Source organism: Prionailurus viverrinus, chromosome A3, assembly GCF_022837055.1.
Source record: "Prionailurus viverrinus isolate Anna chromosome A3, UM_Priviv_1.0, whole genome shotgun sequence".
In the NCBI taxonomy this organism is placed as follows: domain Eukaryota; kingdom Metazoa; phylum Chordata; class Mammalia; order Carnivora; family Felidae; genus Prionailurus; species Prionailurus viverrinus.
The window spans coordinates 51548868-51561568 of record NC_062563.1 but is presented as its reverse complement, the minus strand read 5'-3'; the positions used below and the strand labels follow the sequence as shown (position 1 = coordinate 51561568).

At 38.1% G+C, this 12701-nt stretch overlaps 1 protein-coding gene across 5 annotated transcripts in view; it reads left to right on the top strand.

Moving 5' to 3' along the window:
• Nucleotides 1-12701, top strand: part of SH3RF3 (SH3 domain containing ring finger 3) — a 374857-nt gene that overhangs the window by 217849 nt on the left and 144307 nt on the right. The gene's annotated exons all lie outside the window — the stretch shown is intronic.

Here is a 12701-nt window from a genome sequence, read left to right as displayed (position 1 = left end):
CTGACAAGGTAGTGTGTATATACTACAGACAGTTGTCTGTCTCATGGTCTCCTGGCTGGAGTGCAGGCTCCCTGAGGGTAGCCATCCTGCATTTACTAACTGCCTATCCCCATCTTGGGACAGTGAAGGGCACATAGGACTTTGAATACATATTTGACAGGCTGAGTACAAGCACTCTGGCTTGGCCTGAGCAAGAGGTAAGCTGTACTTGCTATGGATAGTATAAATTTATTTTTGTCCAGCCTCCTTGGTCCATTCATTCATTCATCAGATGTTTATTGACACTAGACTGTGTTCCAGGTGGGCCAATGTGTGGGAACAGAGTCCCACCTTCAAATGCTCACAGCCCATAGTGGGAAGACCAGGAGAGGGATCATCACAGCACCTGAGCCTCTGCCCTGCTGGAGAGAGTGTGTATGTGTGCATGTGGTATGTGTGCCCCTGATGTATGTGGGTGTGGTGTGCGTGTGTGTGCATGTAGTGTCTGTGCCTGGGATGTGTGTGCATGTGTGTGGGGTGGTACATGATGGGGAGAGCTGCAAGCACTGAGGAGGGTGTGACATCTGACCTCTGGCCTCTCCACTTCCACCTGGGCCCACCCTGTGGCTGCAGGCCAGACTTCCTCGAAGTGTGCATCTCTGTCCTGGAGCTTTGCCTTTCTGTGAGTGGTTCCAGGCCGCTGGCAGCCTCTGGAATTGAGATGGGGTGAGCAAGACGGGACAATGGGAGATGGCCCCCTGACTTCTGGAACATCATGGCTCCCTAAGTCCTCAACAGCACATCAGGGGGTTAATGGCAGCAATGACTCTGTTAAGAGCCTCACCTAGAACTGCCCAGAGGAACAATTTTGTATTATTTCTACAACGAAAGGCTGAGGGAGTTTTTGAACTTTTCCCTTTTTAATTTCCATTTTTTCTGAGAAGCAGTGATTTTGGCACCCTATCTATGGCTGGCTTGCGTTCTGACAGGGAAGGACTCAATGACAGGGTCCCCAGTCATGCTGCGGTGAGAGGTGGCTATGCCCATGGCCGGCTGAGCAGGCAGCCAGCAGTGAAAGGATGAAAGGAAGGGCTCCCTCTGGTCTGGCTCACACTGCTTCTCAGAAACCACTTTGAGTGTGAGTGAAAGGAGAGTGGAAGCACTCGAGTGGCACTCCAGAAGTACCTGCTTGCTATTCATGGCCCTTCAGGATGTTTCTAGCTGCTTTATATGTGTTGTTGCCACACTGGTCATTTAGGAGAGGAAAATATTAGGTCCTCAGAGGTTGGTTTATCCAGACTTGCTGAAGGAACTCTCTAAGGTTTTCAGTGGACATGATATTTCAGGCTGAGCCCCTGATGTGTAAGCTATGACATTTATGGAGTTGTATTTCTGAAACAGTATTGAAGGACAATGTGCTCAGCCAGTCACCTTCAGTGGCATCCAGAGGGCTTCTGTGTGGACACAGGCATACCACTCTCCCTGCTCTGCTACACAGCTTCTGTTCTTAACAGAGCCCCTATGCCTGTAGATAGCAGACTTTGGGCAAATTAGGTAAATGAAGTAGAAATGCAGTTTGAAGGCCCCTTTTAGATGGCATGACTACCATGGTACCTGAATCCTTTACATATGTATTACCCACTGAGCCTTGGGAAGAAAAGTGATATACTTTTTTAATAATCATGTTATGTTCATAGCCCAGCCTTGACATCATTTAGGACCACCCCGAGACCGCCTGAACGCAAAGGAGAGCCACTGTAGTATGAAAATGGCATTTGGTATATTTTTAAATCTTGGAAACTTAGAAGAGTGAAAACAGCATATGGAAGTACAATGCTCCACAGCAAGTAATAAGCACCTCACACGAAACATGTAAATGAAATTGAGTCATGCATCTGAAAGTGAAATGATGTGGTGGGAACAACTTTTTCTCCTTAAAATCCTCAGATGCTGCCATATTGGCCCAAAACTTGTCTGCCCCTCCTGACTATCAATGGTATAGATTTCGTTTACTCATCTACATCAAACAAGGGTTGATAAACCAGTGCTTGCAGGTCAAATCCTACCCACCTGCTGCCGTTTGTGTAAATAAAGTTTTATTGCCACACAACCAGACTCCCTCATTTACATGTTGTCTCTGGCTGCTTTCATTCCAAAACAGAAGAGTTGAATGTGTGACAGACACAGTACAGTCTCAAAATCCTGAAATATTGGTGATATGGCCCTTAGAAAGGTTTTCTGACCTATGACATAGAGCACAGCACTATGGAGGCCAAGCACACAGTGGTTCCTTGTGCATCCCACTCAGCATGGCTTTGTTCTGAGGCCACCAGCATCCCACCACATTGAGTGTGACATGCAGGGGATGCCATTCTTTACAAAACAGCAAATGAAAACTCAGGTCCAAACCATGTAGATCAGTCTTGCCATTGTCCTATGAAAAGCCCTTGTAGTGTTTGAGGATGGAGTAATTCTCTATATTCCAAAGAGGCCACAGAGCAGGGATTTCACCCTTTTCTTGTCCTTCCTAAAGCACTGGCTCCAGCTTTTTGAAATATGACAGTAAATCAGAGACCTGATGTGATCTACGCATGAAAAAATGGTCATTGTTACCCTCGTCCTGCATTGGTGGCAAGAGAAGTTATTTCTGTTTCCAAAACACACCCGATCTCGTGCTGGTAGCTCTGGCATGCTAGAGTGAATTTTCTCATTGTCCAGCACTCATATGTTACTCTTTGGAGGTTGTCTCCATTGTGAGAGTTTAGTTTAGAGGCAGAGCTGTGGGAAACCTTTCTCAGCACTCCTAGGCAAAGTTAGTTTTATTGTGTGTACGGAGAGTGACTGGCTCCCTGAACCCTCTATTCTCCCAGCCCAGTATCCCCAACAAGATTTATGCCAGCTAAATAAGAGTGTTATGGATCCTGCCACTGCCATGAAATCCCAGCCAGCTGCAGGACCAAGAATTGCAAACCCCCCCGCCCCCCACCCAGCCACATCAATATTTGAGCCAGGTCAGAGACCTGCCACAAGGTACCACCAAACCAGAGCTGGGACTACATTGAATTGGCATCTGATGGGAAAATGGGGCTATGCAGGTTCCACTAACCTCACAGTAGCACACTGACAGAGTTGGATTTTGACCCCACTTACTGCATTATGCTGGGATTTCACTGTATGTACATTTTATTGGATACTGTCCATCTCTTTATAAGCAGACCTCCTCCACCAAGTGCCGATCTTTTCTTGGGAAGGGACAGCTTCTTCCTCATGCCTGGCCCTTAGGGGATGCTTGCATATTGGTAGCCACATGAGGAACAGGTTGGCACTGTATAACACTTGGAATGATGACAAAGCCCCTGGCCAGAGAGAGGACACTCATTTGGGAATAGCTCTCCCTTATGTGGAGCTGTGTTGGCTTCTCAGTAACTTGGAGCCCTTGGTGTGTATTCTACCCTCCCAGGTGACTCAGAATGAGTCCAGCTTTTCAGTGTGGTAATGATGCCAAAGCTGGAAGACAGTAACCATGCCCCCCACCCAGCTTTCTCATGTCTCAGGCTCAGTGATCCCACTTTCTTCTCTGGATTTCTGTGACTTGATTTCAGAGTGTTCACATAATGGTTGGCTTCCTCAGTATGTGAAGTCCCTTTAGGGATGTGTTAAGACCAAATGCAGTACTCAAGGTGTGTTGTAACTTGTCTATACTTTAAAAAAAACCTTTTAACCTAAATAAAGCATATTGCAACAGTAAGTCCACTAATCAAAATTGTGCAGCTTGATGTTTGGAAAGAAAATCCTTATACTCACTACCTAGTGGAGAGATGGTGGGATATTGGCATCCCAGTCCTTCCCTCTTCCCATGGCCCTAACATCATGGATTAGTCATGTATGTTCTTGAAAGTCAAATAAATGAAACATGCAGAGTATATTTTTGAGTCCAGTTTTGTGTTCTCTCAACATTACATTTGTGCACTCCATCTGTAGTGTTGTAGGGTGCTATAGTTTGTTCATGTTCATTTCTCTGTGGTGCTATTAGTTTTTTTTTTTTTAATAGACTTAATTTGTAGAGAAATTTTAGTTTTACTCCTGAACTGAGCAGAAGATACAGAGATTTCCCATACAACCCTAGCCTCACACATGGACTGCCTTCTCCACTATCAGCATCTTTCATCAGAGAGGTGCATGTGTTCCCATTAATGAACCTCTACTGATACATCATAATCACCCAGAGTCCATAGTTTACATTAGGGTTAACTCTTGGGGTTGTACATTCTGTGGGTTTGGACAAATTTATAATGACATGTATCTATCATTATGGTATCAAATAGAGTATTTTCACTACCCTAAAAATCTTCTGTGCTCCACCTATTCACCCCTTTCCTCCCTACTCCCCAATCCTTGGCAACCATTGATCTTTTTATTGTCTCCATAGTTTTGCCTTTTCCACAATGTCACATAGTTGGAATCACTTAATATGTAAACTTTTCAGATTGGCTTCTTTCACATATAATATGGACTTACATTCCTTCCGTGTCCTTTCATTGCTTTGTAACTCACTTCTTTTTAGCACTGGATAATACTCTGTTGTCTTTATGTACCAGTTTATTTATCCATTCACCTACTGAAGGACATCACTTGACTATTTCCAACTGTTAGCAATTATGAATAAGCTGCTATAAATATCTTATGCAAGTTTTTGTGTGGACATAAGTTTTCAACTCCTTTGGGTAAATACTGCTGGATTTTAAGGTAAGAGTATGTTTAGTTCTGTAAGAAACCACCAAACTGTCTTCTGAAGTGGCTGTATGATTTTGTTCTCCCATCAGCCGTGAATGACTATTCATGTTAATCCACATCCTTGCCAGCATTTGGTGTTGTCAGTGTTCTGGATTTTGGCCATTCTAATAGGTGTGTAGTGACATCTCGTTGTTGTTTTAATTTGCATTGCCCTAGTGACATTTGACATGGAGCATTTTTTCATATTTGTATTTGCCATCTTATATCTTCTTTGGTGAAGTGTCTGTTAGGTCTTTGGTCCATTTTTAAATTGGATTGTTTGTTTTCTTATGTTTTTGAGTAGGCTCCACACCCAGTGTGGGGCTTGAACTCACAACCCTGAGATCAAGTGTCATATGCTCTACCAACTGAGCCAGCCAGGTGCCCTTGTTTTCTTATTGTTGAGTTTTAAGAGTTCTTTGTATTTTTTGAATAATAGTCCTTTATCAGATATATACTTTGGAAATATTTTCATGAGTCCATGTCTTATTTTTTATTCTCTTCACAGTGTATTTTGCAGAACATAAATTTTTAATTCTAATGATGCCCAGCTTATCAATTCTTCCATAGTCTGGTCTTTGATGTTGTATCCAAAAACTCATCACCAAACCCCAAGGTCATTTGGATATTCTCCTATGTTATCTTCTAAGCGTTTTATATTTTTGTGTTTTACGTTTATTCTGTGGTTCATTTTGAGTTAATTTTTGTGAAGGGTGTAAGGTCTGTATCTAGATTCATTTTTCACATGTAAGTGTCCAATTGTTTCAGCACCATTTGTTGAAAAGACTGTCTTTTCTCCATTATGTTGTCTTGTTCCTTTGTCAAAGATCTGTTGACTGTATTTATGTCAGTCTAATTCTGGATGCTGTATTATGTTCCACTGATCTACTTTTTTATTCTGTTACCAATACCACCCTGTATTCAGTACTGTAGCTTTAAGTAAGTCTTGAAGTTGTATAGTCAATCTTTGTTCTTCTCTTTCAAATTGTGTTGGCTATTTGGGTCTTTTGCTTTTTCATATAAATTTTAGAATTAGCTTGTCAATATCCACAAAATAACTTGCTGAGATTTTGAATGGAATTGCATTAAATCTAGAAGTTGAGAAAAACTGACATCTTGACAGTGTTGAGTCTTCCTATCCATGAACATGGAACATCTATTTTGTTATTTAATTTTATTCATCAGAGTTTTGCAGTTTTCCTCATATGGCTCTTGTAGGTATTTTGTTAGATTTATACCTTAGCATTTCATTTTTTTAGGTGCTAATGTAAATAGTATTGTGTTTTTAGTGTCAAATTCCACTTGTTACTAGTATGTAGAAAAGTGTTTAATTTTTGTATATTAATCTTCTATCCTGCAACCTTGCTATAATTGCTTATTAGTTCCAAGAGGGTTTTTTTGTTGATTCTTTCAAATTGTTTACTTAGACAATTATATCATCTGTGAACTAAGACAGCTTTATTTCTTCCTTCCCAATTTGTATGCCCTTCATATCTTATTGCATTAGATAGGATTTCCAGTATGATATTGAAAGGCCGTGGTGAGGGGGAAAATATTTTGCCTTATTCCTGAACTTTGTGGGAAAGCTTCTTGTTTCTCACCACTATGATGTCAGCTGTAGGTTTTTTGTAAATGTTCTTCAGAAGCTGAGGAAAATTTCACTCCATTCCTAACTTGCTGAGAGCTATTTTTTTTATTATGAATCAGTGTTTGATTTTGTCAAATGCTTTTCCTGCATCTATTGATGTGAAGATGTGATTTTTCTTCTTTAGCTTCTTTATGTGATGAATTGCATTAATTGATTTTTGAATGTTGAACCAGAGTTGCATATCTAGGATAAATTCCATGGTCATGCTGCATAATTCTTTTTATACTTCATTGGATTCAGTTTACTAATATTTTGTTGAGGATTTTTGCATCTATGCTTATGAGAAATATTGATCTGTGGTTTTCTTTACCTGCTGTGTCTTTGTCCGGTTTCAGTATTAATGTAACGGTAGCTTCATAAAATGAATTAGGAAGTAGCCCCTTATGCTTCTACTTCTGGAAGAGATTAGTAGATAATTTGGTATAATTTCTTCTTTAAATTTTTGGGAGAATTCACTAGTCACTTCATCTGGGCCTGGTGCTTTCTGTTTTGGAAATTTATTAATTATTGATTCAATTTCTTTAAAAGATACAGGCCTATTCAGATTATCTATTTCTTGTATAAATTTTAGCAGATTATGTCATTAAAGGAATTAGTTCATTTCATTTAGGTTATCAAATTTGTGGGCATGGAATTGTTCATAATATTACTTTATTATCCCTTTAATGTCGAGGATCTATAATAATGTCCTCTCTTTCATTATTGATATTAATAGTTTGTGTCTCCTCTCTTTTTTTATTAGCCTGGTTAGAGGTTTATCAATTTTATTGATCTTTTAAAATAACCAGCTCTTGGTTTTGTTGATTTAATTTATTGATTTCCTATTTTTAATTTCATTGATTTCTGTTCTAATATCTATAATTTCTTTTCTTTTACTTGCTTTGGATTGAATTTGCTTTTTCTTGTTCTAGTTTTCTAAGGTGGAAGGTTAGATTATTGATTTTAGATCTTTCTTTTTTTCTGATATATGCATTCAATGTTATAAATTTCCCTCAGCCCACAATTTTGACAAGTTGCGTTTTTATTTTCATTTATTTAAAAATTTTTTTAAATTTCCCCTGATACTTTTTCTTTGAACCAAGTGTTATTTAGTATTGTATTGTTTAATTCCCAAGTATTTTGTGATTTTCCAGTTACCTTTCTGTTATTGATTCTAGTTTAATTCCACTGTGGTCTGAGAACCAACATTGTATGGTTTCTATTCTTTTAACTTTGTTAAGGTATATTTTATGGCCCCAAATGTGATCTATCTTGGTGAATGCTCCATGTGAGCTTGAGAAGAATGTATTTTTTACTGTTCTTAGATGAAGTAATGTATAGATGTCTGTTATATTCAGTTGATTGATAGGTGTTGTTGCCTTCAACTATGTCTTTAGTGATTTTTCTGCCTGCTGGATATGTCCATTTCTGATAGAGGGACATTGAAGTCTCCAAATATAATAGTGGATTTATCTATTTCTCCTTGAAGTTAAGTTAGTCTTGCCTGATATATTTTGACTTTCTGTTGTTAAATGCATATACATTAAGGCTTGTTATGTCTTCTTGGAGAATTGACTCCTTTCTCATTGTGTAATCCCCTTCTTTATCCCAAACAACAGTACTTGCTCTGAATTATGCTTTGTTCAAAATTAATGTAGCTATTCCCACTTTCTTTTGATTAGTATTATCATGGTATATCTTTCTCCATACATTTACCTTTAATTCACATGTATCTTTATATTTAAACTGGGTTTATTGTAAACAACATCTAGTTGGGTCTTGCATTTTGATCCACTGTGATAATCTTTATCTTTCAGTTTGTGAATTTAGACCATTGACTTTCAGAGTGATTATTTGATATTTTTGAAATAATTTTTACCATATTTATTTCTGTTTTCTATTTGTTGCCTTTGATTTTTGTTCCTATTTTTGTCTTCCATTTTTTTTTCCTTTCTGTGAATTTAATTGATTCTATTTTCTCTCCTTTCTTAGCATGTCAATTATACCTTAAAAAAATTGTTAGTAGTTGCCCTAGAGTTTGCAATATATATTTTCAATTAATCATGTTCACTTTCAGGGGCACCTGGGTGCCTCAGTCGGTCTGACTTCAGCTCAGATCATGATCTCATGGTTCATGAGTTTAAGCCCTGCATTGGGCTCTGTGCTGACAGCTCAGAGCCTGGAACCTGCTTCAGACTCTATGTCTCCCTCTCTCTCTGCCCCTCCCCCATGTTCACGTGCTCTCTCTCTCTAAAAGAAACATTAAAAATATTTTAAGAAAATAAAAAAAAACTTTCAAAAAAATCACACTATTTCACAGGTAGTATGAATACTCTGTAATAACAAAATAATCATAACTCTTCTCTCCTGTCCCTTATATCATTCTGTCATTCCTTTCATTTATACATAAGTATATACATGATATATATATATATATATATATATATATATATATATATATACACACACACACACACACACACACATATATGTACATAAGCATATGTAATCAAATACAGTGTTGCTATTTGATTTTGAACAAACTATTCAGTTAGATAAATTAGGAATAAGAAAAATAAAAGTTTTATTTTACCTTCAGTTATTTCTTGTCCCATGTTCTTTTCTTTATATAGATTTGAGTTTTTGACCTACATACTTTTCTCTAAAGAACTTCTCACAAGGGCAGGTCCACTGGCAATAAATTCCCTCAGTTTTTGTTTGTCTTAGAAAGTCTTTATTTCTCCCTCATTATTGAAGGATAATTTTTCAGTACACTTAATTCTAGGCTGGTGGGTTTTTTTGTTTTTTCCTCTCCATACTTGGTGTATTTCACTCCACTCTCTTCTTGCTGGCATGGTTTTTGAGAAGTCAGGTGTGATTCTTATTTTTGCTCCTCTGTAAGTATGATATTTTCTCCCTCTGGTCTCTTTCACTGTTTTTTTTATCTTTGATTTTCAGCAGTTTGATATGCGTAGGTAGTTTTTTATTTATTTATTTATTTTTCGGCATTTTTCTTAGTGTTCTCTGAACTTCCTGTATCTGTGGTTTGGTGTCTGACATTAATTTAGAGAAATTCTCAGTTGTTATTGTGTCAAATATTTCTTCTGTTCCTTTCTTTCTTCTTCATCTGATATTCCCATTATACATATGTTACACCTTTTGTAGTTCTGTAGTTATCTTACAGCCCTTGAATATCCTGTTCTTTTTTTTACCTCAGTCTTTGTTCTCTTTGCTTTTCAGTTTTGGAGGTTTCTATTGAAATCCTTAAGGTCAGAGATTCCTTCCTCAGCCATGTTCAGAGTACTAATTAGCCTATCAAATTATTTTTCATTTCTATGATGGTGTCTTTGTACTCTAGCATTACTTTTTGGTTCTTTCGTAGACTTTCTATCTCTCTACTTACATTGCCCATCTGTTCTCTGTTCTTACCTTCTGTCTGCTTAATCCATTAGAGCCCTTAGTGTATTAATTAGTTCCAGCATCCCTCTATGCCTGAGTCTGGTTCTGATGCTTACTCTGTCTCTTCAAACTATATTTTTGATTTTTGTTTTGTTTTGCCTTTGGCATATGTAGTAATTTTTTTTGATAGCCAGACACGATGTACCAGGTAAAAGGAATTGCTATAAATTGGCCTTTAGTTATGTTTTGGTATGGTTTGGGGAAAAGGGAAGCAGTGTATAGTCCTATGATCCTATTATAGGGTCTCAGTCCTTTCAGGAGGCTGTACTTCTAGATTGTGAACTCTGTATGTGTGTCTCCATTTTCCCCTTTCCTCCTTAGGTAGGACAGGATGGCTAGAGAGTGCTGGAGTTGGGAATAGTATTGGAGCACAATACCATAATTTATTTAACCAAACCTCTTTTGCTGTACATTTATCTTTAGTTTCTATCTAATTGAACAAACACTATAATGAACATTCTCAGGGCTAAATCTTTTTGCACATCTCTGATTTTCCTAGGGTAGAGTTAGATCAGTGGGTATGCAGGCTTTGATCTTAGAAATTGCCAAACTGCCTGCCATAAATGTATATCTCCACCCAAAATAATTAAGTGCCTATTCCGTGCATGCTGACCAGCACTGTGAGTTGGCTTTATGTTCTTTGTTTGCTAATTTGATAAGCAAAATAGAACAAAGAAGAAAGAGAGAGCTCTTGTTGTTTACAGTTGTATTTTTTTATTTGTGAGGTATAACTTTTTATTTTTTAAAAAAAAATTTTTTTAACATTTTATTTATTTTTGAGACAGAGAGAGACAGAGCATGAATGGGGGAGGGGCAGAGAGAGAGGGAGACACAGAATCGGAAGCAGGCTCCAGGCTCTGAGCCATCAGCCCAGAGCCTGACGCGGGGCTCGAACTCACGGACCGCGAGATCGTGACCTGAGCTGAAGTCGGCCGCTTAACCGATTGAGCCACCCAGGCGCCCCAACTTTTTAAAATATGTTTAATGGCAATTTGCTTTTCTTTTTTTGTGAGATGTATTGCTCTTAGCCTATTTTTCTTTTAAGACATTTGTCTTTTTGTTCTATTGTGTATTTAAGTCTTTATATAATATTAATATTAAGTCTTTGTCATATATCCTCCAAGTATTTTGCTAGCTTATTTTCGTTTTTGTTTTTGCTGTTTTTATCATAGAGGATTTCATTTTTCTGTAGCCAAATTTTTGTTATCATACTTCAAAAAAACTTCCCCAGCTCAAGATTACACATCTATTCATATTTCCTCTTGGGCATTCAAGACTTTTTTCTAACATTTAAATTTTTAATATTTATGTAATTAATTTTGGCATATGTAGTGTATTAGAAAACTTTTTTTAAAATAGCCAATTTTAATCACATTTTCTAACTTACTATTCCTGGTAGATGAGTGGACCAATGATTTTTATGTATTTATTTTAAAATTAGCAGTATTTCTCAAATTTACTTATTCTAATTTTTAGTTGATACTGTTTTTTCTAGGTAAAGAATTGCATACCTTCTTTCTAGTATTTATGTGTTCTGTTTTATATTCTTTTATGTCTTTGGCTCCAATTTCTAGACCAGTTCTAAGTAATAGTATGGATAATACAGTATTTTCTTTTTTAAAAAAAACAAAAATTAACCTGGTATTATCTTCTTTTTAATTTTAAAAAATGAAATGTCTTTTTTTTGTGTATTTTGTTGTTGCAAAAGCTCTGACATGTATGAAGCCTTCAATTACCTTTCCCTTTGCATGATCAGCAAAGTATTAGGAGCCTCCCTTTGGCTGAATCTGAGTTGAGTTTATCACAGGCTCATGACTCTCTTGGTTGTGAATTTGTAAGGTGAGCAAGGCATGGGATTTTAGGGGCACTCTCTGTACATCTCTCCTCAAGCCAGGTGGCCACTTTGTCCCTAATGGTTACCAGGAAATCCCATACATTCTTCCCTTATTAATACCATTCCGTAGCCTGAGAACCAACTACCCTGAAACACGTGCAATGATATAATTCCCTTATTGCATTATTCTGGCTTGTATAAGTTAGGAGAAAAAATATTCTAAAGTCACAGATCATTTTGTCATTTGGAATTTTTCAAAGCTGTTATTTGGGAATGAGGAGAGAGAAAATGAGGGGTATGATCGCTCTTAGACTCTACTCTATACCCCTAGGTGAGGAGAGGTTTGGAACAGACCATGGGGGAGTGTCCCATGACAGACACTTATCCTTGCTTTTCCCCTATCTGTGTTCCATGAAAGGCACATTCTATTCACATTAGATCACTCCACCTTGACCTAGATGAATATCCCAAAACTATGTGGTCCCTTAGCTTATAGGGAAGCCAGCTTTTCTGGTAATTCCATAAAGTGTACTGGCCTAAAATGTCCCTCTGACCTGAGAGAAGCCTACAAGTCCCGTATTATTGCTTCACATTAAAGTATTGAAGACTCATTGGAAAGGCAGATGGTACCTTCAGATTCAGTAGGCGTTACCCCATTAGGCTGGCCATCATCTCCTTAGCACAAGTCCCAGATAGTCCAGCTGGTCTCCTAGCAGATTGTTGAGAGACAAATGACAGGGAGGTTTGATGTGGAGGGTCAGGGGGAGAGGGTGGTTAGGCCAACAGTCTGTGGAGTGTTCTATTATATATCCTATGTATTGAAGGAAGGATGGATATTGGAAAGGGAACAGAAGCTGACCACAGATCCTTGGTGTAGGTGCCAGTTTTGCCTGTGGCATCCCTGTCCGGCCTTCTTGACGCTAGCCGCTGCCCATGTTGTCTCTTTTCCCCAGTCTTCTTTCCTGATGGCTTCCACCTTTTGCTCTTCATCACTGCTCCATGCTTTCTTTCTCTCACCCTCTTCTCTCC